This window comes from Oryctolagus cuniculus, chromosome 12, assembly GCF_051225735.1.
Source record: "Oryctolagus cuniculus isolate XC-2025 breed Fujian yellow rabbit chromosome 12, ASM5122573v1, whole genome shotgun sequence".
Taxonomy (NCBI): domain Eukaryota; kingdom Metazoa; phylum Chordata; class Mammalia; order Lagomorpha; family Leporidae; genus Oryctolagus; species Oryctolagus cuniculus.
In genome coordinates this window covers 93,664,495-93,692,433 of record NC_142878.1, presented here as the reverse complement: position 1 = coordinate 93,692,433, position 27,939 = coordinate 93,664,495, and the positions used below count along the sequence as shown (strand labels likewise).

The window sequence follows — 27,939 nt, the reverse complement described above, 5'->3', positions numbered from 1 at the left end:
CTACTTTGCTGTCTACTTTTCCTACTCAACAGTGTGTAATGAGATTTTTCCCTTCATGTTGTTAACTATTCTTTTTAAAGGTTGTAATTTTAATTGGCTGAAAATATTAACCTCTCCTTTTGACCACTTAAGTTTTAACAATTTTGTATGATGAATAATTATAGTAAACAGTCTTCATGTAAGTCATTATGCATATGTCTGATTTTTAAGTTTAGACTGCTTTGTATAAATTGAAATACTAGGCTTGAGATTTTTTTTAACTTTTATTTAATGAATATAAATTTCCAAAGTACGACTTATGGATTACAATGGCTACCCCCCCAAACGTCCCTCCCACCCGCAACCCTCCCCTTTCCCACTCCCTCTCCCCTTCCATTCACATCAAAATTCATTTTCGATTCTCTTTATATACAGAAGATCAGTTTAGCATACATTAAGTAAAGATTTCAACAGTTTGCTCCCACACAGAAACATAAAGTGAAAAATAATAGATGATTTTTTTAAATGATGATGAAATCAGATCAGACCTATTGTCATGTTTAATCCCAGTGAGAGTCAAGTTGGGAAAGGATAATTTCTTCTTCTTCTTCTTTTTTACAGAACATCAGTTTAGTATACATTAAGTAAAGATTTCAACAGTTTGCACCCCCATAGAAACACAAAGTGAAATATACTGTTTGAGTACTCGTTATAGCGTTAAGTCTCAATGTACAGCACATTAAGGACAGAGATCCTACATGAGGAGTAAGTGCACAGTGACTCCTGTTGTTGACTTTACAAATTGACACTCCTGCCTATGGCATCAGTAATCTCCCCATGCTCCAGTCATGAGTTTCTAAGGCTATGGAAGCCCCTTGAGTTCTCTGACTCTTATCTTGTTTAGACAAGGTCATAGTCAAAGTGGAGGTTCTCTCCGACCTTCAGAGAAAGGTACCTGCTTCTTTGAAGACCTGTTCTTTCCACTGGGATCTCACTCACAGAGATCTTTCATTTAGGTCTTTGTTTTGCCAGAGTGTCTTGGCATTCCATGCCTGAAATACTCTCATGGGCTTTTCAGCCAGATCGTAATGCCTTTAGGGCTGATTCTGAGGCCAGAGTGCTGTTTAGGACATCCACCATTCTATGAGTCTGCTGAGTATCTCGCTTCCCATGTTGGATCACTCTCCCCTTTATTTATTCTATCGGTTAGTATTAGCAGGTACTAGACTTGTTTATGTGCTCCCTTTGACTCTTAGTCCTTTCATTATGATCAATTGTGAACTGAAATTGATCACTTGGACTAGTGAGATGGCATTGGTACATGCCACCTTGATGGGATTGAATTGGAATCCCCTGGTATGTTTCTAACTCTACCATTTGGGGCAAGTCAGCTTTGAGCATGTCCCAAATTGTACATCTCTTCCCTCTCTTATTCCCACTCTTATGTTTAACAGGGATCACATTTCAGTTAATTTTCAACACTGAATAATAACTGTGTATTAATTACAGAATTAAACCAGTCATATTAAGTAGAACAGACAAAAAAAACTACTAAGAGGGATAATGAATTAAGTTGTTCATTAACAGTCAGGGCTATGCTGACCAAGTCACCGTTTCTCATAATGTCCATTTCACTTCAACAGGTTTCCTTTTTGGTGTTCAGTCAGTTGTCACCAATCAGGGAGAACATATGATATTTGTCCCTTTGGGACTGGCTAATTTCACTCAGCATGATGTGTTCCAGATTCCTCCATGTTGTTGAAAATGACTGGATTTTGTTGTATCTTACTGCAGTATAGTATTCTAAAGAGTACATATCCCATAATTTCTTTATCCATTCTCCCGTTGATGGGCATTTAGGTTGGTTCCAGGTCTTGGCTATTGTGAATTGTGATGCAATAAACATTAGGGTGCAGACCGCTTTTTTGTTTGCCAATTTAAATTCCTTTGGGTAAATTCCAAGGAGTGGGGTGGCTGGGTTGTATGGTAGGGTTATATTCAGGTTTCTGAGGAATCTCCAGACTGACTTCCACAGTGGTTTGACCTGTTTGCATTCCCACTAACAGTGGGTTAATGTCCCTTTTTCACCACACCCTCGCCAGCATCTGTTGTTGGTAGATTTCTGTATGTGAGCCATTCTAACCGGGGTGAGGTGAAACCTCATTGTGGTTTTGATTTGCATTTCCCTGATTGCTAATGACCTTGAACATTTTTTCATGTGCCTGTTGGCCATTTGGATTTCCTCTTTTGAAAAATGTCTATTGAGGTCTTTGGCCCATCTCTTAAGTGGGTTGCTTGTTTTGTTTTTGTGGAGTTTCCTGATCTCTTTGTAGATTCTGGTTATTAACCCTTTATCTGTTGCATAGTTTGCAAATATTTTTTCCCATTCTGTCGGTTGTCTCTTCACTCTCCTGACTGTTTCTTTTGCAGTACAGAAACTTCTCAATTTGATGCAATCCCAATAGTTGATTTTGGCTTTGACTGCCTGTGCCTCCCGGGTCTTTTCCAGAAATTCTTTTCTGTGCCAATATCTTGAAGGGTTTCTCCAATGTTCTCTAGTAACTTGATGGTGTCAGGTTGTAAATTTAGATCTTTCATCCATGTTGAGTGGATTTTTGTGTAAGGTGTAAAGTAGAGGTCTTGCTTCATGCTTCTTCACGTGGAAATCCAGTTTTCCCAGCACCATTTATTGAATAGACTGTCCTTGCTCCAGGAATTGGTTTTAGATCCTTGATCAAATATAAGGTGGCTGTAGATGTTTGGGTTGATTTCTGGTGTTTCAATTCTGTGTCATTGGTCTATCCATCTGTTTCTGTACCAGTACCATGCTGTTTTGATTACAACTGCCCTGTAGTATGTCCTGAAATCTGGTATTGTGATGCCTCCAGCTTTGTTTTTGTTGTAGAAGATTGCTTTAGCTATTCGAGGTCTCTTGTGCCTCCATATGAATTTCAGCATCATTTTTTCTAGATCTGAGAAGAATGTCTTTGGTATCTTGATTGGGATTGCATTAAATCTATAAATTGCTTTTGGGAGAATGGACATTTTGATCATGTTGATTCTTCCAATCCATGAGCATGGAAGATTTTTCCATTTCTTGGTATCCTCTTCTATTTCTTTCTTTAAGATTTTGTAATTTTCATCATAGAGATCCTTAACGTCCCAGGTTAAGTTTATTCCAAGGTATTTGTTTTTGTAGCTATTGTGAATGGGATTGATCTTAGCAGTTCTTTCTCAGCCGTGGCATTGCTTGTGTATACAAAGGCTGTTTATTTTTGTGCATTGATTTTATATCCTGCCACTTTGCCAAACTCCTCTATGAGTTCTAATAGTCTCTTAGTAGAGTTCTTTGGATCCTCTAAGTAAAGAATCATATCGTCTGCAAAGAGGGATAGTTTGACTTCTTCCTTCTCAATTTGTATTCCTTTAATTTCTTTTTCTTGCCTAATAGCTCTGGCTAAAACTTCCAGAACTATGTTGAATAGCAGTGGCGAGAGTGGGCATTCCTGTCTGGTACCAGATCTCAGTGGAAATGCTTCCAACTTTTCCCCATTCAATAGCATGCTGGCCGTGGGTTTTTCATAAATTGCTTTGATTATATTGAGGAATGTTCCTTCCAAACCCAGTTTGCTTAGAGTTTTCTTCCTTAAAGGGTGTTGCATTTTATTGAATGCTTTCTCTGCATCAATTGGGATAATCATATAGTTTTTCTTCTGCAGTCTGTTAATGTGGTGAATCACATTGATTGATTTGCGAATATTTAACCATCCCTGCATACCAAGGATAAATCCCATATGGTCTACGTGGATGATTTTCCTGATGTGTTGTTGCATTCTATTGGCAAGAATTTTATTGAGGATTTTTGCATCTATGTTCATCAGGGATATTGGTCTGTAATACTCTTTCAGTGCTGCATCTTTTTCTGGCTTAGGAATTAAGGTGATGCTGGCTTCATAGAAAGAATTTGGGAGGATTCCCTCTTTTTTACCTGCTCTGAATAGTTTGAGAAGATTTGGAGTTAGTTCTTCTTTAAATGTCTGGTAGAATTCAGCAGTGAATCCATCTGGTCCTGGGCTTTTCTTTGTTGGGAGGGCCTTTATTACCGTTTCAATTTCTGTCTCAGTTATGGGTCTATTTAGGTTTTCTATGTCTTCATGGTTCAATTTAGGTAGGTTGCATGTGTCCAGGAATCTATCCATTTCTGATAGATTTTCTTGTTTGCTGGCATACAAGTCCTTGTAGTAATTTCTGATGATTCTTTTTATTTCTGTGGTGTCTGTTGTTACGTTTCCTTTTTCATCTCATTTTATTGATTTGGGTCTTTTCTTCTCTTTTTTTAGTTAGTTTGGCCAATGGGGTGTCAATTTTGTTTATTTTTTCAAAAAACCAGCTCTTCGCTTGGCTGATTTTTTGTAATTTTTTTTGGATTCAATCCTGTTGATTTCTTCTCTGATTTTAATTATTTCTCTTCTCCTACTAGATTTCGGTCTGGTTTGCTGCAGTTTTTCTAGGTCCTTGAGATGTGCTGAAAGCTCATTTATTTGGTGTCTTTCCAATTTCTTGGTATAGGCCCCTATTGCTATAAACTTGCCTCTTGTATATCCCAGCTCTTTGTCTCTTGCTCCCTTTTGCAAGGTTGGTGGAGAGAGGACCTTGTCTGTACCAGTACGCCCCACCTTTTTTTTTCCCTTCTCTCCTGTAGTCTGTTGAACTTTCCTGTTTCAAAGCCTGCTTCCCTCTAAAATTCTGTCTGCTGTTTCCCCGCCAATGTCTCCGGTTGCTGAGCTCACCTCTGCTTCCAGCACCGATGTGTGGACTCGGAGCCCTGGGTGTCCCTCCTCTCCCCGCTGGTGTCTGTTTCACATCGACTCCCCTTCCTGCACTCTAGGCTTGAGATTAATTATGGGGTCCCAGAGTAGGGACACTTTAAGAACTATGATAAATAATGCTAACTTTCCATACAGAAAAGGCAGCAGTAATTTAGCTACCTAACAAAATTGTATAAGAGCTATTTTCTTGAGAAAATGCTTAGTAATCAGAGGCAAGTATAATAAGAGGTAAGTATAATAATAAGAGGCAAGTAATAAGAGTTTCTACTGTGTCTGTTCCACGTTCATGTTGGAGGACAATGGCTTTTATGCTCTTTTGTGGGGAGGCTTCTATGCAGGTTGTTAGTGGACAGACAAGGGAGAATCTTCTAGCATCATGATTCTAAGGTTTTTTCATTTTGTTTACAAATTGTACTAAAGCATGGCTTCTCTCTTTTCTGGAAGCTTCCATTCTCTTATTCTTTTCATCATATATTTGAACTTTCTTTACTTTGCTTTTAGTTTTGCTCGCATTCATACTGGATTCTCTTCCCAGTGGATCTTCTTCATTGTATTTCTCTGCTCTGAAATAAGTGCATGAACTGGTAACTTTCGTGAGTTACTTCCTAGGCCCCATCAGCATCATTATACCTTCCAGAAAACCTGCAACTCTTTACTACATTCTCCCTTTCAGCTTTTCTCCTAATGGCTGGATGAAGACTTCACTTTTGTTAGAGATTTTGGTCCTGGACTATTTCTCACTTTTTAAAAAATATTTTTGTGGTTATACGTATAGGCACTGTAGTTATTTAGTCCTTTTGAGATGGTTTTTCTTGCAGGGGCAAATATTTGGTAAAATGCTTATACCTCCATCTTTTGAGGAGATAGTTCCTGATATAGCAAAACCACTTTGAAATAGTGATCTTGATACCACCTTACACAAATTCTGCCATGACCCAAGCCTCATCAAGGTTTTTGGTAATGACAAGTAAATTAAGGCCCATGGTTTATTAAACAAAATCTTCAAAAACTCAGTGGGCCTTTTGTCACTTTGATTCCAAACAGTACCTTGTTAGAAGTAATTTTCATGACAGATATGAACCACATTTTTATTACTTCTCTCCTGTTCATGATTCTTCATCTCAAATTAAAGGAAATGTCCTTGGAACAGTGGGAAAATAATAGTAAAAAAATCCTTTCCTTCAATGTGGTCTTTAAATGTTAGCATACTATTTTCTTAAAACGTCTTACTCAATTTTCATTGTCAAAGTCTCAGTAAATTGGCTGCTTCATGATTGAGGCTTGAAAACAAATTTTCCCATCTTAGAAATCATCACATTGCTGAACACTATTGTCTTACAATTATTTCATGGAATCATCTGCTCTCACACAATGTCTAGCTACTAATTAAGCATTTTACCAAATATTTGCCCCTGCTAGAAAAACCATCTCAAATTTCAATCCTGTGAAATCCTTATTAATCTTCATGTTTGAAGATTTGTTTTGTCTTTGCTAATATTTTTTTTTCATAATCCTCTTTTCATGATATTCTTTGCTGGACAGAAGAAAGTAGACACTGTGGAGGTAGTAAGTCACATCTGGAATATCAGAGACTTGGTAAAATAAAAGTATGCGAGTACTTCAAATCATTCAAAGAATAGCTGGTTTAGGGTGCAACAGGTTGAAACACCATTTGAGATGTCACAGCAGAGTGCTTGGGATCAAGTCCTACCTCTGCTTCTTGAGCATCTTCATACTAATTCTACTGGGAGGCAGAAGATGATGTCCTAAGTGGTTGGATTACTGCCACCCACATGGGAGACCCAGATGGAGTTTCTTAGTCTTGAATTCAGAATAGCCTAGCCCTGGCTGTTGCAAGCATCTGGGGTATGATCCAGAGGATGGAAGGTAGCTCTCTTTGTTGCTTTAACTTTCAAATAAACAAATATAAAAACATTTTTAAAGGTTCATAAAACAGAATTAAATATAGTTTTATTTTGGTTCAATAATAATTTGAAATTCATAAAAATGTATTTTTCATCTTACGTACTTTCCATATATTACAAAAATGTCTTTTTTTGCAAAAAAATCTACCTTAAAATAAACTCATACTTTTAATTCACTTTCCATGAATTTTCTGAAGTTCCCTCATGTCTCACCCACTGCATTGTAGGGCAGCCATAACTGATGTTCCCATCCAGACAGTAGATCCAACCTCAAAGTTGCTTCTACTGCATAAGCATCTGTGGCTTATCTACCAAATAGCTTCCTTGGTTACAAGACAAAGAAGAAAGCATTACATCTTTGAAATATCAAATTCAGAATTGATTACCTTTGACCACATCCTATTTACCAGCACTCAGCCACATGGCTCAAATGAAACTATAATGTATAATTGGAAATATACTTTTCCTGTTTGTTCAAAAAGGTACCCAAATACACAGTGACAAACACCTGCATACAGGCAGTAAGAATTTTTTGCTATCATATACCGAACCCCTATATTTATCACTTAAAGCACATGCAATAGTCTCCTTTACTCAGTGTTTGTAAATTCAAATATGCATTTTCCCTTGAGTAAGCTCACCAGTTAGTTCAATATATTTTTTAAGGATTTATTTATTTACTTGAAAGTCAGAGTTACACAGAGAGAGAAGGAGAGGCAGAGAGAGGGAGGGAGGGAGGAAGGGAGAGAGAGAGGAAGAGGGAGAGAGAAAGAGAGAAAGAGAGAAAGAGAGAGAGAGATCTTCCATCTGCTGGTTCACTCCCCAATTGGCAGCAATGGCTGGAGCTGCACCAATCCAAACCCAGGAGCCAGGAGTGTCTTCTGGGTCTCCCATGTGGGTGAAGGGCCCAAGTACTTGGGCCATCTTCTAATGCTTTCCCAGGTCATAGCAGAGCCTGCATCAGAAGTGGAGCAGCCAAGACATGAACTGGCACCCATATGGGGTGACAGCACTGTAGGCAGTGGCTCTACCTACTATTCCACAGTGCCAGCCTCAGTTCAATATATTTTTAAAGGATTTTGGGCAGGTAATTGGCATGGCAGTTAAGATGCCACTTTTATACGTGTATGCCATATTAGAATACAAGGTTTGAGTCCCAGCTCCTTTGCTTTCTATCCCACACCATGCTAATGTGCACCCTGGGAAGCAGCAGGTGATCACTAAAGTACCTGGATCTTTGCCACCCACTTGAAGACCGAGATAGTTTCAAGTCCCTGACTGAGGTTTTATTCATCCCTGGCTGTTAGGAGTATTTGGGGAGTGTACCAGCTGATAGGAGATCTTTTTGTTTCTCTTCTGTTTCTGCCTTTCAGGTAAAATGAAAATAAATACAAATAAAAATAAAATAAAAAATTCTGGATGCTAGGATGAAACCTAAGTTATTAAAAAAAAAAGCAGCAAAATCTTTGAGACCAGAAACCATAAATGGGAAAAATTGAGTTTGGAGCTTATAGTGACATTTCCAGCTAACTTGGATGAGAAGGCATTAAAAAACTGCTCAAAGGGAGATCTGAAAATTCTGAATGTGGTGAGAACCATAAATAATAAACACACAATAGAATGAGTTTAGGCCTTCAAAAGATTTGTTCTTAAAATAAGATTCAAAGCATAGAAAAATTTGAACGTAAGAAAATATGCAAGTGTGGCTTTAAGGTTTATTTTAGAGCTGAGCTTGTATGCATATTGGTGAACGTGAATTATATACAGGGCTAATCTAAGACTATTTTTAAGGATTTATTTATTTATTTGAAAGAGTTACACAGAGAGAGGACTATACCTTTTGACAAAGTAATTTCATTTCTGGGGGTTTATTCCAAGGAAACAAAAGGAATAGACCACAAAGAAATCTGCACAGGGTGCTCCTCACAGTGTTGCTTGTAATAGCAATCAATCAACAAATAAATAGGAAAAATGGAGGACAACATTCACAATGCCATCAGAAAATGATTAGCTGAGTCAGTGATGGAACTTCCAACAAAATTAGTTTTCCAACTGGATCTTACCATTAATTCTTACCCCTCTACTATCCAGTCTCCTCAAGATGAGTGAACTCTTTAAAGCACCAGCCACAAAAAAGATCTCCAGGCTTAAGATCTACCAAAATTTTCTGATTTTATTATTTATTCATTGGACAAAACATTTTAATTAAAAATTAAAATATGGACATTATATATTCATTTATTATGTACAATAGATATTTCAAAAAGTTTGAAGAAAATGGAATTTAGAAGTACATTTATTTGGTACATGAAAACTTGAAAGACAGGCATATAAGAGAGTCTTTACAAACTCATTAAAAATATGTTATAAAAATCTATATATAAATTTCAAGTTTTTCTGAACCAAAATAATGTTTCATTTTACAAAAATTTTTGCAGTACCACTGTAAATATTGTTTTAGAAATATGTATGAACTCTGGAATGGATAAAGAAAGGGACTTAATATACATATCACCTTGCATATATTTTGAGTTAGAACTACTTAAATCTATTTTCTCATCTTTTTGGAAAATATAATTCATTATTATTTACTATATTCACCATGTTTCACTTCTTTTCTCCATCTTACAAGTCAAATAAGTATTAAAAATTTTGTATTAATTTTATTAGATTTCATGTATTTCCATATTAAATTCTAAAGATATGCATGGTTCCCTACCACCCATCCTCCCCCCCTTTTTCAAGCCCCTTTCTTCCTTGCTCTCTTTTCTCTCAATTTTTGCAAAAATATATTTTCAATCCACTCTGTAATCACAGTCTTAATATGTCACTAACCATAATATTCAACAATTAAAAAGTAGCAACTTCCATCCTTTAATTACACACTTACCTTTTCTTCCCCTCATAAAGATCCTTAATTTTTCTGTTTGCTTCCTCATCTTAAATGTTCTCTCCCTTGCTTCCTTATTGAACATTAAACCTCATTATTATGTTTTAAGCTAAAATATTTCCCATTAATGAAACCTTTCAAACTATTTGATCTAAAGCAACCTTTTTCTCCTGGGCTAGGATATATTGAATTATAATGTCTTTTTTTCCCCAGAGCATTAAAAAAACTTAAACTATTTTTACTTAAAAATATATTGTCTGTACCACCTTTTTAAAATACGCTCTATGATTGAAGAGTCCTGCAATTCAGGCCACTTCTAAATGTGTAGTGAATTAATAGAAAAATAAGGTACATGAATCTCTTTTGCATCAACACATGCTGGCAATTAACAGGCAAGCCCATAAAGTAAAAATTCAGACAATCACAGTAGTCCTGTTTGTTTTGAAAAATTGATTTAGAAGTGGACAAAAACATGCAGTTGACAATACATAAGAGACTTGCTATGTCTGGGAATTTTACTGCTTTTCTAAAAGAAATCAGGAGATATATTGCTCTATGAGAATGTGATATATCCTGAGGGGCCATGGCCATTTTGCAGTCATGGAAGGGGTGGTTGCTGTGCTGTGATTACATGCATATACACTTGTAAAGAATGGGTCTCTAATGGATCAACCACTAATTTACCAATCAGAACATGAGTTCCAGGTACAGAAATGAAAGCACATGTAGCCTGTGATGGCTGCAGGTATATGATATTGAGGACACTGGGAGACAGACAGGGCCTGCACATAAAGGGGTTGAAAACATAGAAGGGAATAAAGAGGATGCAGTAAATCAGTACTTAGAGATAATTTATACCCTTCAATGATTATGTTAGAATAAAACACCAAAAAGCAATCATTACAGCTTTCTTGTCAAGAATTATAAAGAAAAAAAACTCAAAGAATATGGAATTAAATAAGACAAAAGATAATGACAGGCATAATGAAATGCTGTAAAAAAGTACAAGCAAATAAACAAGAATACAATTTTTAAGAAATGTTACCAAAAACCAAAACCAAAACAAAACAGAATGTTAGCAAAGTTAATAAAAGATTATTAAAAGTGATTAAGTAAAGAAAAGGAAAAGTCACACAAATAACCTATTTCAGGAATTTAAACAATCATTCTTTTTTAGAAATTATAGCTTTTACCAACCTACTTAGAGAAATGTGTGAAATCCTTAGGAGTAAAATTCTGACAAAACAGATCAAAATCTATCATACTTTGAAAATAAAATTCCCAAAACACAAATATAACATAAAATAGAAAAATTCCTACATAAACCAAGTAAGTTGAATCGCATTTTGAAAGCTACAACCAACCAAGAAAAAAAGTTAAACAATCAAAATTTCAGAACCATACTTACAGGTATATTCCCAACTTCTAAGGAAGAAAAAAGAAACCTGTTTCTCAAATCTGTGCACAGTGGAAATAAGCAGAGAATACTTTTTAATTTCTTTTGAAAAACCAGCATTACGTCGATGATGATGCAAATGTACCAGGACTTGAAATAATTTTCAAAAGCATACCTTTCATAAACAGATACAAATATTCTAAGCAAAGTATTATCATAATAAATGAAATGATATAGGAAAACATAATAGATTGATCACAACCAAGAGATAAAAAATACAAGAGTTGTCAAGATTCCAAAAACAGCCATCCAAATAGGTGAAAAATGCGAAAAGACAATCACATGATTGTTTATATTACATGTTGAAAACATTTAATAAAAGTCAACATCTAATGAAAAAAGCCTTACTATCAGTAAAAACAAACAGAAAGTAACTTCTTCAATCTGATCAAGATTAAAAGAAACCTACAACAACCAACACAACTAAAACAGGATCATTGAAAGCTTTTCCCTGGAAGTAAGCCTACACCCAGATGCCACCACTGTTTCTTTTCAACTTTCTACTGTAAGGGCAATCAGGGAAATAAAATGGCATAAACATGTAAAGTTCAATTTCTCAGGAATAAAATTGTGTGTATACACACTCGCAATTACATAGGATGTCACTAAAATACATAGGTAATTCATAAAATCTAAAAAGCAATACAACTGATAAACAATATTACTGGAAAAATTAATGCATAAAATCCACTAATTACTAAGTACCAGCGAGAAACAAACAGAAAATAAAAGGGCAAGGGGCAGACTAGAAAACAAATATCTACAAGAGAGATGAAAGAAAAAAAGGATAGAATTGTGCAGTATCTGTAAGCATTCTTAAAATCAATATGAAAAATCCCATAGAGAAATGAATCAGAAATATGAAGAAAATGAAAAAGATCAAAGCCAATAAATAGCCAATGCTCTCTAACTCACCCTAAGCAGGTTACTGCAGCCTCCAGACAGCATTCTCCCAGGAAGACCCATGCGGAGGCAGGAGGGTCCCAGCAGGTGGCAGGATCCCACTGGTGAAAAGGTGCAGCCCTAGAGGAGGCCCTTGGCACCTAAACCCAGGCCTCACCTCTCTGCCTATCTGGAACGGCCTGGAGTTCCCATCCCTGATGTAAACGATGCTGATTTGTTGTGTCTTCAGGGTCCTGCGTGCTGATGGCTATGCAAGCTGTCCAATCAGGTGTCATGGTGTCACTGCCACATAATCACTGGTTTGTGACATCATAAGAGTGTTCCAATTTCAAGGGGGAGAGAGGTCCAAAGAGCAGTCTGCCGCTGTGAGACTCCGGAGCTAGTACAGCATCTGCTGTTCTCTGACTTTTTCCACTCAACATGGCCCATCCTGGATGCCCGGGAATGGTGAGTGTGTGGGGCCAGGCGTCCAGAGTCGGGGAAGGTGTAGCTGGGGGTACCTGATGGCAGGACGCTGGATCCCAGAGGTCATCTCTGGAACCTTGGGCCCCATCTCACTGCCCGCACAGCACCTCCCTGGGTTCCTTGTGGTCTACAGGGTGGGGCCTGGACTGGCACCCTGGACCCAGGAACCCTGCCCCATCCCTGTTAGTGGAGAAGTCTTGGGCCCAGAGCCATCTGTGGTGAGCTGAGCAGCCCCAATTCTCCTCTGACTGTGAAGTGTGGATGGAGTGGTCACTAGGGAGAAGCAGTGCTGTGTGTATGGGGTTCATGCACATGAAGAGTTGTCATCTGTGAGGTCTTCAGTTCCTACTTTCTTCTCATGTGGGAAATAGGGTCTCAGTTCCAGGACCTGGCCTTTCTGCGTAGCTTTCTGGGAAATACCCCATTTGTTTTAGTATGTGTAATTATTAACAAAACATAGTGTAGAATGCCTAATGATTTCTAAAATTTATAAGGCGGTTGAAACTGTTTATATTTATCAAACAGTTTTTATGTGAGACTGTCAAGAAAACTTGAAAAAAGTTCTATGTTATTACACACAATCCATTTTTATAGAGATCATATAAATAGATGTTTTTGCACTGATATTTGGTAAATAATGAAAGATTTCCCATGAGACTTTTTGTAAAGGAATTAGGACACATATTGGTTTCTCACTTAATGTCTCCATTTTCAAATATTGTTTATAGCCATTGACTATGTTCCCACTAAACTAGGGTCTTTTTGCATTGTACTCGTTAAACTTTTTTTGGTGAAATATTAAGACTTTTTTACTGTAAAGTGTATTTAAAATGTTATCTCAAAAACTAAAAAATACAAGGAAGAAGTCTGGGAGAGAGGATGGGTATATCATTATGTTCTTAAAATTGTGTATACAAGCCATATTGCATCTGTTTAAAAACACCAATTTGGCAAATATTTAAATGTACAATTTGACACATATTTAAAACAAAGTAGTGAGACATTGTAGATACTTTTATTTTGATTATCATTCTTATCTAGGAGATCAGAAAGAAGTCCTATTTTCTCATGTTAAAATAGCCTAATATGGCTGGCACTGCAGCTCACTTGGCTAATCCTCCACCTGCGGCACCGGTACCCAGCTTCTAGTGCTGGTTGGGGCACCAGATTCTGTCCCGGTTGCTCCTCTTCCAGTCCAGCTCTCTGCTGTGGCCCAGAAGTGCAGTGGAGGTTGGCCCAAGTGCTTGGGCCTTGCACCCGCATGGGAGACCAGGAGGAAGCACCTGGCTCCTGGATTCAGATTGGTGCAGCATGCCAGTCACAGTGCACCAGCCATAGCAGCCATTGGGGGGGGTGAACTAATGGAAGGAAGACCTTTCTCTCTCTCTCTCTCTCTCTCTCTCTCTCTCACTGTCTAACTCTGCCTGTCAAAAAATAGCCTAATATATTAGAGTGGATAGAGTTCCTGGCTCCTGGCTTCAGTATGGCCCAGTCCTGGCCATCGTGGCCATTTGGAGAGTGGACCATCAGACGGAAGATCTATCTCCCTCACTGTCTCTATAACTGCCTTTAAAATATATAAATAGTTTGAAAATTCCTTAACTTCATTCTAAAATGTGTCTCTGTTTATATGTATGCATTAATGTGCATATCATAGAACATTTGGAAAATTTAATATAGCATATGGGAAGAGATCAAATCTCCTCTATATTCAGTCACTTAATATTTACACACAGATACATGCATATACATGTATACTTTTAAAAACAAAACCATGACCAAAATAGACATGCTACTTTGTAGTCTACTTTTCCTAGTCAACAGTGTGTATGCGTTTTTCCTTTCAGGTTTTTAACTATTCTTTTTAAAGGTCGTAATTTTAATTGGCTGAAAAAATTAACCTCTCCTTTTGACAGCTTAATTTTTAACAATTTTCTATGATGAATAATTATAGTAAACACCCTTCATATGACTCATTATTCATATGTCTGATTTTTAAGATTAGACTGCTTTGTGTAAATTTGAATTACTAAGCTTGAGGTTAATTATATATAAATGAATGGAGGGCCCAGCACTGTGGCATAGCAGGTAACACTGCCACCTGCAGTGCCGGCAGTGTTGGTTCAAGACCTGGCTTCTCCATTTCCAATCCAGTTCCCTGCTGTGGTCTGGGAAAGCATTAGAAGATGGCCCAAGTCCTTGGGCCCCTGTACCCCTCTAGGAGACCTGGAAGAAGCCCCAACTGTTGTGGCCCATTGGGGAGTGAAACAGCAGGTGCAAGACACCTTTCTCTCTCTCTCTCCCTCTCTCTCTGCATCTTCCTCTCTGTATCTCCTTGAAATAAATAAAAAAAATCTTAAAAAAATTAAATGAATGGAACAAATTTAATGTATTTTGCATATATGGTTTTAAGAGAATAATGATACTTCCCACTCTACCCTCTCTCTCTCCCTCCCTCCTCCTTCCTTTATTATTTTCCTCTTAATTTTTACAATGACATACTTTTAATTTACTTTATACACAAGCTTAACCCTCCACTAAATAAAGAATTCAACCAGTAACAAGCTGTAATTCAGTAAAAAGCAAACAAAAAAAATCAACCAACCAACCAAACAAAAAACCCCCACTGTTTCTCAAGAGTATAGACCAGGGCTAAAAATGTCAAATGTAAAAATCTCAATTTTCATCATGTGCACTACATTTCTTACTCTGTATATTAACCATAATAAATCAGGGAGACATATGCTATTTACTTTTATGGGGCTGGATTATTTCAGCATAATAATCTCCAGTTGCATCTAGTTTCTTGCAAAAAAAAGGATTTAATTTTTTAATGACTGAGTAGCATTCCATTGTGTGTGTGTGTGCATCTCACAATCTCATTAATTAGTTATCAGTTGATGGACTCCTGGCTTCAGATTGGCCCACCTCTGGCCATTGTGGCCATTTGGTGAGTGAATCAGCAGATGGTTTCTCTCTCTCTCCCTCTTTAATGCTGCTTTTAAAATAAATCTTTTTTTTAAATAAAAGAACTATCCTGTGGTTTCCATTGAAAACCCCTTTAACCAGAATGACTGGCCACTTGGCCTTCATTCCTTTTGGACATCGACATCTGGATCATGCAGCATGACCTCATGGTCACAACCCCAGGAGGACTGCCCAGGCTGTGGAGAAGAAGGCCTGAAGTGGAACTGCTGCTAAAGGGCAGCTAGACTGGTCCAGTAACCAACCCACTCAGGCCTGTAAACTGACTCAGTTTAATGGCTGGGGGGTGACTGTGAGCCACACTCAGGAAAGACACAGCACACATTCATCACCGACCTTGTGGTGGGGCTCTCACAGGACACATCAAGACTGGTGAACCCTGCCGCTTGGAGCATATGGCCAAACATAAAAAACTCATGAGGATTGAGGTAAAGCTACCACTTGCAGTGCTGGCATCCCATATGGGCACCAGTTTGAGTCCCGGCTGCTCCACTTCCAATCCAGCTCTCTGCTGTGGCCTGGGAGAGCAGTAGAAGATGGTCCAAGTCCTTGGGCCCCTGCACCCATGTGGAAGACCTGGAGGAAGCTCCTGGCTCCTGGCTTCAGATTAGCACAGCCCCAGCTGTTGCAGCCAATTGGGGGAATGAACCAGCAGATTGAAGACCTCTCTTTCTCTGCCTCTCTTCTCTGTGTGTGTAACTGTGACTTTCAAATAAATAAATCTTTTAAAAAAGTTCCATTAACCTGAAGGCCATGTGAGAAACAGGAGACCCTGGGACTCCACTGGACACACCCAGCCCTTGAGACCATTTCCCTGAAATAAGCACTGGTGCTAAACAAATAAAATCAATCAATCAATAAATAACTGTTAGCAAAATTTGCTTTCTGTATTCATTTACATGCTGAAAAACTTAAAAATTAAATGACAGGATACAAGAAATTGTTTAGAATTAGAGTTATATTATGATAAGTTGGTTATAAATGAGAATACACTACATGCTTTCAATACATAGGGAGGGGCCTGCACTGTGGCATAGCAGGTAAAGCTGCCACCTGCAGTGCCAGCACCCCAAATGGGCACCGGTTCAAGTCCCAGCTGCTCCCCTTCCAATCCACCTCTCTACTATGGCCTGGGAAAGCAGTAGAAAATGGCCCAGGTGCTTGGACCCCTCCACCTGCATGGGAGACCCAGAAGAAGCTCTTGGCTTCGGATCAGTGCAGTTCTGGATGTTGCTGCCATCTGGGGAGTGAACCAGTAGATTGGAAGAGTTCTCTCTCTGTAACTCTGTCTTTCAAATAAATAAAGCTTTTAAAAAATACATAAGGAAAAATACATTTTCAGAATAATGATTCCCAAGAAAAACACTTGTGAAAAAGATTTATTTTTTCCAAACATGGAAACATCATGACAGAATTTACCAAAGGACCATGACTTATTTTTAGGCCAATCGCAAAGGAAGATGAAAGGTATCAACTGATTTTCTAAAATTCTGAAATGAATCTTGAACTAGAATTAAAATTATGATAGCTAAATGCTCTTTCACTGACTTTAAGGAGAGAGACAAGCTATGAATCCTATGACAAACTTTCCCAATAGAAATATGCAGAGAAAATATCTGCAGATTCAAAATGATTGCGCTGGGAATCATGAGTATTGATTATAAAGGGAATGTAATCAAAGTGCAGAATTTAAAGGCAGATGTCCAAGGTCCAGCACAGAAGAGAGGTGGGGAGCTATAGGAAGTTCAGCAGGCTAAGGTCTATAGTGGCCTTATGCAATGGGAATGTTTATAAGGGGGAAAGGAGATTGAAAAAGTCATTTCAAATATGTTTATAAGTAAAAGTCTTTATCCCATATCAAGTGAAAAGAAGAAATGTGACCAATTGGCAAGTTTTAAGGAAACCTGCTCTTGAGTTAAGAGAGATTAGTGATTTTTTTCCCTGATGAGAAAATGAACTTTTCAGGAAATTCTGAAAAACTCTTAAAAAGATTTATTCATTTTTTGAAAGGCAGAGTTAGAGGGGAGAGAGGGAAAAGAGGAGAGATAAAGAGTGAGAGCAAGAGAGAAAAAAACACCTCCATCCACTTGTTCACTCCCCAAATGGCTGCAACAGCTGGGGCTGGGCCAGGCCAAAGCCAATATCCAGCAGCTGCTTCTGGGTTTCCCATGTGGGTGGAGGAGGCCCAATAAGAATTGGACCATCTTCCACTGCTTTCCCAGGAGCACTAGCGGAGAGCTGGATGAGAAGTAGAGCAGCTGGGATTCAAACTGGTGCCCCTGTGGAATGCTGGCACTGAATGTGGTGGCTTAACCTTCTATACCAGAGTGCCAGCCCTTTGAACAAGTCTTTTTTTATTTAGTAAATATGAATTTTCAAAGTACAGTTTATGGATTACAATGGCTTCCACCCCCCCATAATTTCCCTCCCACTCGCACCTCTCCCATCTCCCGTTCCCTCTCCCATTCCATTAACATCAAGATTCATTTTCAATTATCTTTATATACAGAAGATTGATTTAGTATATATTAAGTAAGAATTTCCTCAGTTTGCACCCACACAGAAACACAAAGTGTAAAATACTGTTTCAGTACTAGTTATAGCATTACTTCACATTGGACAACACATTAAGGACAGATCCCACATGAGAAGTAAGTACACAGTGACTCCTGTTGTTGACTTAACAATTTGACACTCTTGTTTATGGCATCAGTAATCTCCCTAGGCTCTAGTCATGAGTTGCCAAGGCTATGGAAGCCTTTTGAGTTTTCTGACTTTGATCTTATTCCGACAGGGTCATAGTCAAAGTGGAAGTTCTCTCCTCCCTTCAGAGAAAGGTACCTCCTTCTTTGATGGCCCTGTTCTTTCCACTGGGATCTCACTTGCAGAGATCTTTCATTTAGGTCTTCTTTTTTATTTTTTTCCCAGAGTGTCTTGGCTTTCCATGCCTAAAACACTCTCATGGGCTCTTCAGCCATATCCGCATGCCTTAAGGGCTGATTCTGAGGCCAGAGTGCTATTTAGGACATCTGCCATTCTATGAGTCTGCTGTGTATCCTGCTTCCCATGATGGATCTTTCTCTCCCTTTTTGATTCTATCAGTTAGTATTAGCAGACACTAGTCTTGTTTGTGTGATCCCTTTGACTCCTAGACCTATCAGTGTGATCAACTGTGAACTGAAATTGATCACTGGGACTAGTGAGATGGCATTGGTACATGCCACCTTGATGGGACTGTATAGGAATCCCCTGGCACGTTTCTAATTCCACCATTTGGGGCAAGTCCCTTGAACAAGTCTTAATGCCCACTTGCTAACACTAGTCCTTTACTGGGATAAGTAAAATTAAACAACACTTATATGTCATTAATATATTTCTTGGTATATTTGAAATGTCACAAACACACCGGTAAATCTAATGAAATTTAAAGTTGCATTTTCTTGATATTAATATGAAGATATTATATCAGTATATATTCTAACAATACCAAACATTCAGTGATCTACAGCAAGAAATACATAATTAGGGCATGTGTTTGTGAGGTGCAGTTCACTTGGGCTAGACTCAACCAGTTTCACTGGGGCTCACTTATATATCTGGAATTCATCTGGATGACAGATAACCTAGGATGGCCTCAGCTTTCCTGCTTTCCTGAGTAGGGCACCTGGGCTCTACATGTGACTCCATATTAACAGACTCCAAAGAATACAGTCATGATTTTTAAGCTCTAGAAGGCTTGCTCAGGCATATGGTTATGGCCATGATAAAAGATCAAGAGCATGGGTGGAGATGTACAAATGATTTTCCAAATCTCTTCTTATATACTGTGGTGTAGGCTAAGCCTCTATCTGTGGCACCTGCATCCCATATTTGGGTGCCAGTTTGTGTCCCAGCTGCTCCTATTCCAATCCAGCTTTCTGCTATGGCCTGGGAAATCAGTGGAAGATGACCCAAGTGCTTGGACCCCTGCACCCACATAGGAGATGCAGAAGCTCTTGGCTCATGGCTTTGGATCTGCCCAGCTCCAGCCATTGTGCCATTTGGGAAGTGAACCAGCAGATATAAGACCTTTCTCTCTCTCTCCCTCTCTCTGTCTGTGATTCTGTCTCTCAAATATATAAATAAACCTAAAAAAATAATTCTTTTTTTTTGACAGGCAGAGTGGACAGTGAGAGAGAGACAGAGAGAAAGGTCTTCCTTTCTTCCACTGGTTCACCCTCCAATGGCCGCTGCAGATGGCGTGCTGTGGCCAGTGCACCATGCTGATCTGAAGCCAGGAGCCAGGTGCTTCTCCTGGTCTCCCATGCGGGTGCAGGGCCCATGGACTTAGGCCATCCTCCACTGCACTCCCGGGCCACAATAGAGAGCTGTGGAAGAGGGGCAACTGGGACAGAATCCAGTGCCCTGACTGGGACTAGAACCCAGTGTGCCGGTGCTGCAAGGCAGAGGATTAGGCTATTGAGCTGCAGCGCCAGCCTCTAAAAAGTTAATTCTTCAATTTGGTGGTCAAATAATATATTTGTACTACAAAAGGAGGTTATGCACTGAGAAAAATATCTTAGCAACATAAACTAAATTTCCTAGGAACTTGCTTTCCATATAAACTATGAAAAATAAAATACTAAAATGTAATTATATTAATCTGTGTGTTTCCAAATCTTTGCAATCTTTAGATGACCTTGTGTTTTTATTTTTCTTCTTTTCCTGTCAGGTTAGATAAATTGTACTAGATAATCACCTTCCAGATGTTTTTACAGAAGAATTCCTCTTGGGAGAAAGCTATAGACATAAAATTAAAGAATGCATGCAATTTCACTTTTGAAGTTTGGGTTGGGATGCTAAGTTTTATAGTGAAGTATGGATTTATTATTCTGTAGGAGGATCTTGGATGCCTTCAAATAGCAGTTTATAAGCACATGCCAGGACCTCTTGTTTATTTCTTAAGAAAATTTTTATTTAAAAAGCAAAGTTACAAAGAGTGAGGGATAAAAAAAGAGTGAGGGATACATACATACATACATACACATACACACACACAAACACAAACACACACACATACACACACATGCAAAGAGAGAACACAAATCTTCCATTTGTTGATTCATTCCACAAAAGGATGCAAAGATCAGGACTGGTCCAGGCTGAATCCAGGAACCCAGAATTCCATTTGGGTCTCCCATGTGTGGCAGGGGATCAAGCACTTGGGCCATCTTGTCCTGCCTTGCCAGTTGCATTAGCAGAGAGCTGGATTGGAAGTGGGGCACCTGGAACACAAACTGGTGCTCATATGGGAGACTGGCATTGTAAGTGGTGGCTTTACCTGCTGCACTAAAATGCTGGACCCAATCTAGGACTCCTAAAGCAAAAAAAATTAAGTAATAGAACAAGAAAGCTCTATTTTTCCTTTTTCTCTCTCCCTCATCCTACTTCCTGTGAACATAGCTCTGCTGCTTAACGTAGGAAAAATGTAAATTGTAACTGTACACTGGAGGCTGTTTTAATTGCACTACCTATAAAATCTGACAAAATCTTTTATAATACAGCTGGCCATTGGGCCAGATCTTTCTTGACTTTCATGAATTGAGGACACCATGAAACTCGTAAGCATACCAAACTTCCTCAATAAGTATCCTCTGTCTTACCTCCAGCATAACCCTAATCCTATTGTCAGTTCTCACTGGAACTGATTCATGATGGATAAAGTGATATTTTAACTTTGAATTCCATGGATTATTTCCTACATTAATCCAAATCAGATTTTTCACATGTGATGTAACAATTAAAGGCAGGTGTGATTCTAAGCACAAATGAAAGTAATGAACAACACCATAGTTGAACTTGAGTGTTATTACAGGATTTACCTGTTTCAAAATAATTATCTATTTACACACTTATCTTGATATCTGCATCACCAAATAAAAATGATTTTTGAATTCTATTTTCAAACATTCTATCTTCTCCACCTCCAACTAAATTGCTTGCCTGTGTATTCATTTTCTATGATTAAAATAGCAAATATCTGCAGACTTAGTGTCTTAGAGCAGCACAAATTTGCATTCTGAAATTCTGTATGTCAGAAGTTTATCAGAAACCCTACAGGCTAGAAGGGAATGGTGAGATATAGCCCAGGTACTAAGAGAGAAAAACTGCCAGCCCAGAATATTATATCCTGCAAAGCTCTCATTTATGAATGAAGGTAAAATAAAGACCTTTCATAGCAAACAGAAATTGAAAGAATTTGTCGCCACTTGTCCAGCCCTGCAAAAGATGCTTAAAGATGTGTTACATACAGAAACACAGAAACACGGTCATCAATATGAAAGAAGGTAAAAGAAGAAAACATCCCAGTAAAAGATCACAGGAAGTTCAAAGCATATATTGGAAAAGATCTCCGGGAAAATGGCAGGGCAAACTTACTACTTATCAATAGTCACATTGAAAGATAATGGCCTCAACTCTCCAGTTAAAAGAGACAGACTGGCTGAATGCATTAAGAAACAAAACCCATCTATTTGCTGCTTACAAGAAACACATCTTTCCAACAAAGATGCATGCAGACTGAAAGTGAAAGGCTGGAAAAAGATATACCATGCCAACAGAAAGCAAAAAAAGTTGGTGTAGCCATTTTAATATCAGACAACATAAACTTTAACAGAAAAACTGTTAAGAGAGACAAAGAGGGGCACTATATAATGATTAAGTGATCAATTCAACAGGAAGATATAATGATTATCAATGTATATGCACCTAATTACAGGGCACCGGTCTATTTAAAAGATTTGTTAAGAGACTTAAAGGGAGACTTAGACCCCAATACAATAGTACTGGGGGACTTCAATACTCCACTCTCAGAAATAGATAGATCAATAGGACAGAAGATCAACAAGGAGACAGTAGATTTAAATGACACTATAGCCCAAATGGATCTAACAGATATATACAGAACTTTCAATCCTACAGCTAAAGATTTTACATTCTTCTCAGCAGTACATGGAACCTTCTCTAGGAATGACCACATACTAGGCCATAAAGTAAGTCTCAGCAAATTCAAAAGAATTAGAATCATACCATGCAGCTTGTCAGACCACAGTGGAATGAAGCTGGAAACTAGCAACTTAGGAATCCGTAGAGCACGTGTAAACACATGGAGACTGAACAATATGCTCCTGAATGAACACTGGTCATAGAAGAAATCAAAAGAGAAATCAAAAACTTTCTGGAAGTAAATGAGGATAACAACACAACATATCAAAACTATGGGATACAGCAAAAGCAGTGTTAAGAGGAAATTTTATATCAATAGGTGCCTACATCAAGAAATTGGAAAGGCACCAAAAATGAACTTCCAATGCATCTCAATGATTTAGAAAAACTGCAGCAAACCAGACCGAAATCTAGTAGGAGAAGAGAAATAATTAAATCAGTGAAGAAATCAACAGGATTGAATCCAAAAAAAAAAAAATTACAAAAAATCAGCCAAAAGAGGAGCTGGTTTTTTGAAAAAATAAACAAAATTGACACCCCGTTTGTCCAACTAACCAAAAAAGGAGAGAAAAGACCCAAATCAATAAAATCAGAGATGAAAAAGGAAACGTAACAACAGACACCACAGAAATAAAAAGAATCATCAGAAATTACTATAAAGAGATGTATGCCAGCAAACAGGAAAATCTATCTGATATGGATAGATTCCTGGACACATGCAACCTACCTAAATTGAACCATGAAGACAAGAAAACCTAAATAGACCCATAACTGAAACAGAAATTGAAACAGTAATAAAGGCCCTCCCAACAAAGAAAAGCCCAGGACCAGATGGATTCACTGCTGAATTCTACCAGACATTTAAAGAAGAACTAACTCCAAATCTTCTCAAACTATTCAGAACAAGTGAAAAAGAGGGAATCCTCCCAAATTCTTTCTATGAAGCCAGCATCACCTTAATCCTAATCCAGAAGAAGATGCAGCTTTGAAAGAAAATTACAGACCATTATCCCTGATGAACATAGATGCAAAAATCCTCAATAAAATTCTTGCCAATAGAATGCAGCAACACATCAGAAAGGTCATCCACCCAGACCAAGTGGGATTTATCCCTGGCATGCAGGGGTGGTTCAATGTGCGCAAATCATTCAACGGGATACACCACATTAACAGACTGCAGAAGAAAAACAATATGATTATTTTAATAGATGCCGAGAAAGCATTTGATAAAATACAACACCCTTTCATGATGAAAACTCTAAGCAAACTGGGTATGGAAGGAACATTCCTCAATAAAATCAAAGCAATTTATGAAAAACCCACAGTCAACATCCTATGGAATTGGAAAAGTTGGAAGCATTTCCACTGAGATCTGGTACCAGACAGGGATGCCCACTCTCACCAATGCTATGCAATATAGTTCTGGAAGTTTTAGCCAGAGCTATTAGGCAAGAAAAAGAAATAAAAGGGATATGAAGTGGGAAGGAGGAAGTCAAACTATCCCTCATTGCAGATGATTTGATTCTTCATTTAGGGGATCCAAAGATCTCTACTAAGAGACTATTGGAACTCATAGAAGACTTTGGCAAAGTAGCAGAATATAAAATCAATGCACAAAAATCAACAGCCTTTGTATACACAGGCAATGCCACGGCTGAGGAAGAACTTCTTCTTCTTTTTTTTTTTTTTGCTTTCAAACTTTTATTTAATGAATATAAATTTTTAAAGTACAGCTTATGGATTACAATGGCTTCCCCCCCATAACGTCCCTCCCACCTGCAAACCTCTCCTTTTGCACTCCCTCTCCCCTTCCATTCACATCAAGATTCATTTGCAATTCTCTTTATATACAGAAGATCAGTTTAGCATACATTAAGTAAAGATTTCAACAGTTTGCTGCCACACAGAAACATAAAGTGAAAAATACTGTTTGAGTACTAGTTATAGCATTTAATCTCAATGTACAGCACACTAAGGACAAAGATCCTACATGAGGAGTGAGTGCACAGTGACTCCTGTTGTTGACTTAACAAAATGACACTCTTGTTTATGGCCTCAGTAATAACCCTAGGCTCTTGTCATGAGCTGCCAAGGCTATGGAAGCCCCCTGAGTTCACTGACTCTGATCATATTTAGACAAGTCCATGGTCAAACTGGAAGTTCTCTCCTCCCTTCAGAGAAAGGTACCTTGAGGAAGAACTTCTAAGATCAATCCCATTCACAATAGCTACAAAAGCAATCAAATACCTTGGAATAAACTTAACCAAGGACGTTAAAGATCTCTACAATGAAAATTACAAAATCTTAAAGAGAGAAATAGAAGAGGATACCATGAAATGGAAAAATCTTCCATGCTCATGGATTGGAAGAATCAATATCATCAACATGTCCATTCTGCAAAAAGCAATTTACAGATTCAATGCGATAGCAATCAAGATACCGAAGACATTCTTCTCAGATCTGAAAAAAATGATGCTGAAATTCATATGGAGACACAAGAGACCTCAAATAGCTAAAGCAATCTTGTACAACAAAAACAAAGCCGGAGGTATCACAATACCAGATTTCAGGACATACTACAGGGCAGTTGTAATCAAAACAGCATGGTACTGGTACAGAAACAGATGGATAGACCAATGGAACAGAAGAGAAACACCAGAAATCAATCCAAACATCTACAGCCAACTCATATTTGATCAAGGATCTGAAACCAATTCCTAGGGTAAGCACAGTCTATTCAATAAATGGTGCTGGGAAAATTGGATTTCCACATGCAGAAACATGTAGAATGATCCCTACTTTACACCTTACACAAACATCCACTCAACATGGATTAAAGATATAAATCTATGAATCAACACCATCAAATTATTACAGAATATTGGAGAAACCCTGCAAGATATAGGCACTGGCAAAGACTTCTTGGAAAGGACCCTGGAAGCACTGGCAGTCAAAGCCAAAATTAACAATTGGGATTACATCAAATTTAGAAGTTTCTGTACTGCAAAAGAAACAGTCAGGAAAGTGAAGAGGCAACCAACAGAATGGGAAAAATATTTGCAAACTATGCAATAGATAAAGGTTTAATCACCAGAATCTACAAAGAAATCAAGAAACTCCACAACATCAAACCAAACAACCCACTTAAAAGATGGGCCAAGGACCTCAATAGACATTTTTCAAAAGAGGAAATCCAAATGGCCAACAGGCACATGAAAAATGTTCAAGATCACTAGCAATCAGGGAAATGCAAATCAAAACCACAATGAGGTTTCACTTCACCCCGGTTAGAATGGCTCACATACAGAAATCTACCAACAATAGATGCTGGAGAGGATGTGGGGAAAAGGGGACACTAACCCACTGTTGGTGGGTATGCAAACTGGTCAAGCCACTATGGAAGTCAGTCTGGAGATTCCTCAGAAACCTGAATATAACCCTACCATACAACCCAGCCATCCCACTCCTTGGAATTTACCCAAAGGACATTAAATTGGCAAACAAACAAGCTGTCTGCACTGTGATGTTTATTGCAGCTCAATTCACAGTAGCTAAGACCTGGAATCAACCTAAATGCCCATCAACGGGAGAATGGATAAAGAAATTATGGGACATGTACTCTATAGAATACTATACATCAGTCAAAAACAATGAAACCCAGTCATTTACAACAAAATGGAGGAATCTGGAACACATCATGCTGAGTGAAATAAGCCAGTCCCAAAGGTACAAATATCATAGGTTCTCCATGATTGGTGACAACGAACTATGCACCAAGACGGAAACCTGTTGAAGTGAATTGGACACTATGAGGAACAGTGACTTGATCAGTCCTCACCCTGACTGTTGATGAAGAACTTAATACTTTATCCCCTTTAGTATTTTTTTGTCCTACTTAATACTATTGGTTGAACTCTGTAATTAACACACAATTATTCTTAGGTGTTTAATTTTAACTGAGAAATGATCTCTGTTAAATATAAGAGTGGGAATAAGACAGGGAGGAGATGTACAATTTGGGACATGCTCAATCTGACTTGCCCCAAATGGTAGGGTTAGAAATGTGCCAGGGGATTTCAATTCAATCCCATCAAGGTGGCATGTACCATTGTCATCTCACTAGTGCAAGTGATCAACTTCAGTTCACAATTGATCATAATGATAGGTCTAAGAGTCAAAGAGATTGCATAAATAAGACTAGTGTCTGCTAATACTATCTGATAGAATTAAGGAGAGAATGATCCAACATGGGAAGTGGGATACACAGCAGACTCATAGAATGGCAGATGTCCTAAACAGCACTCTGGCCTCAGAATCAGCCCTTAAGGCATTCAGATCTGGCTGAAGAGCCCATGAGAGTATTTTAGGCATGGAAAGCCAAGACACTCTGGCAAACAAACAAACAAACAAAAAACCCCAAAAACCCTAAATGAAAGATCTCTGCAAGTGAGATCCCAGTGGAAAGAACGGGCCATCAAAGGAGTTACTCTTCTCTGAAGGGAGGAGAGAACTTCCACTTTGACTATGACCCTGTCGGAATAAGATCAGAGTTGGTGAACTCAAAATGCTTCCATAGCCTTGGCAACTCATGATAAGAGTCTAGGGTGATTACTGACACCATAAATAAGAGTGTCAATTTGTTAGTCAGCAACAGAGGTCATGGTGCAGTTACTCCTCATGTAGGATCTCTTTCCTTAATGTGTTGTACAATGTGAATTAATGCTATAACTAGTACTCAAACACTATTTTTCACTTTGTGTTTCTTTGTGGGTAGAAACTGTTGAAATCTTTACTTAATATATACTAAATTGATCTTCTGTATATAATATAATTGAATATGAATCTGGATGTGAATGGAATAGGAGAGGGAGTGGGAGATGGGAGGGTTGCGGGTGAGAGGGAAGTTATGGGGGGGAAGCCATTGTAATCCATAAACTGTACTTTGGAAATTTGTATTTTTAAAATAAAAGTGTAAGAAAAAGAAGTCTATCAGGCTAAATTGCAAGGCATATTCCATTCTGGATGCTCCACAAGTCCATTCATTTTTTGCTCACTGGGTCTTTGGCAGAATTCATTTTCTTGTGGTTTTAGCACCAAAGTCCTGATTTTCTCTCTGGCTGTAAGTGGAGGTCTGTTCCTCAGCTTCTAGAGAGCACTGCATTTTATGGATCATGGGCCTCTTTTTTCAAAGGAAGCAACAGAGAATTACAGAATCCTGCCACATATCCCTGGCTAATCCTCCTGTGTGCCTGTCTCCTTTTACAATCAAATATTTGATCAGATCCACATGGGTAATGCAAGATTATTTCTCTATTTCACGGTTTATATCCTCAGTTCTATTTGCAATTCAAAATTCCCTTTTGGAAAGATAATGATTTAGTCCCAGGTTTTTAGGGTTAGGAAAAGTGGCCATTGCTTGGGTTTTCAGTGTTGTATCCTCAAACGCATGTCTGAATTTCCTGACTGCTTTTTTTGAAATTTTTCACTTTTGTTATTTTCAATAGCTCTCTATATTGTAAGGGT

The 27,939-nt window shown here is 38.2% G+C and overlaps 1 long non-coding RNA gene across 4 annotated transcripts in view; it reads right to left on the bottom strand.

The window, feature by feature from the left end:
- Positions 1-20,414: 20,414 nt before the first annotated feature.
- LOC149123167 (uncharacterized) overlaps positions 20,415-27,939 on the bottom strand; it is a 119,148-nt gene continuing 111,623 nt past the window's right edge. For 2 of the 4 annotated variants that reach the window (XR_016218567.1, XR_016218568.1), the window contains one exon: positions 20,415-20,696. This is a non-coding gene — a long non-coding RNA (uncharacterized LOC149123167). Of the gene's footprint in view, positions 20,789-27,939 lie in introns of all 4 variants that reach the window. The other 2 variants (XR_016218571.1, XR_016218569.1) reach the window with 2 other exon arrangements.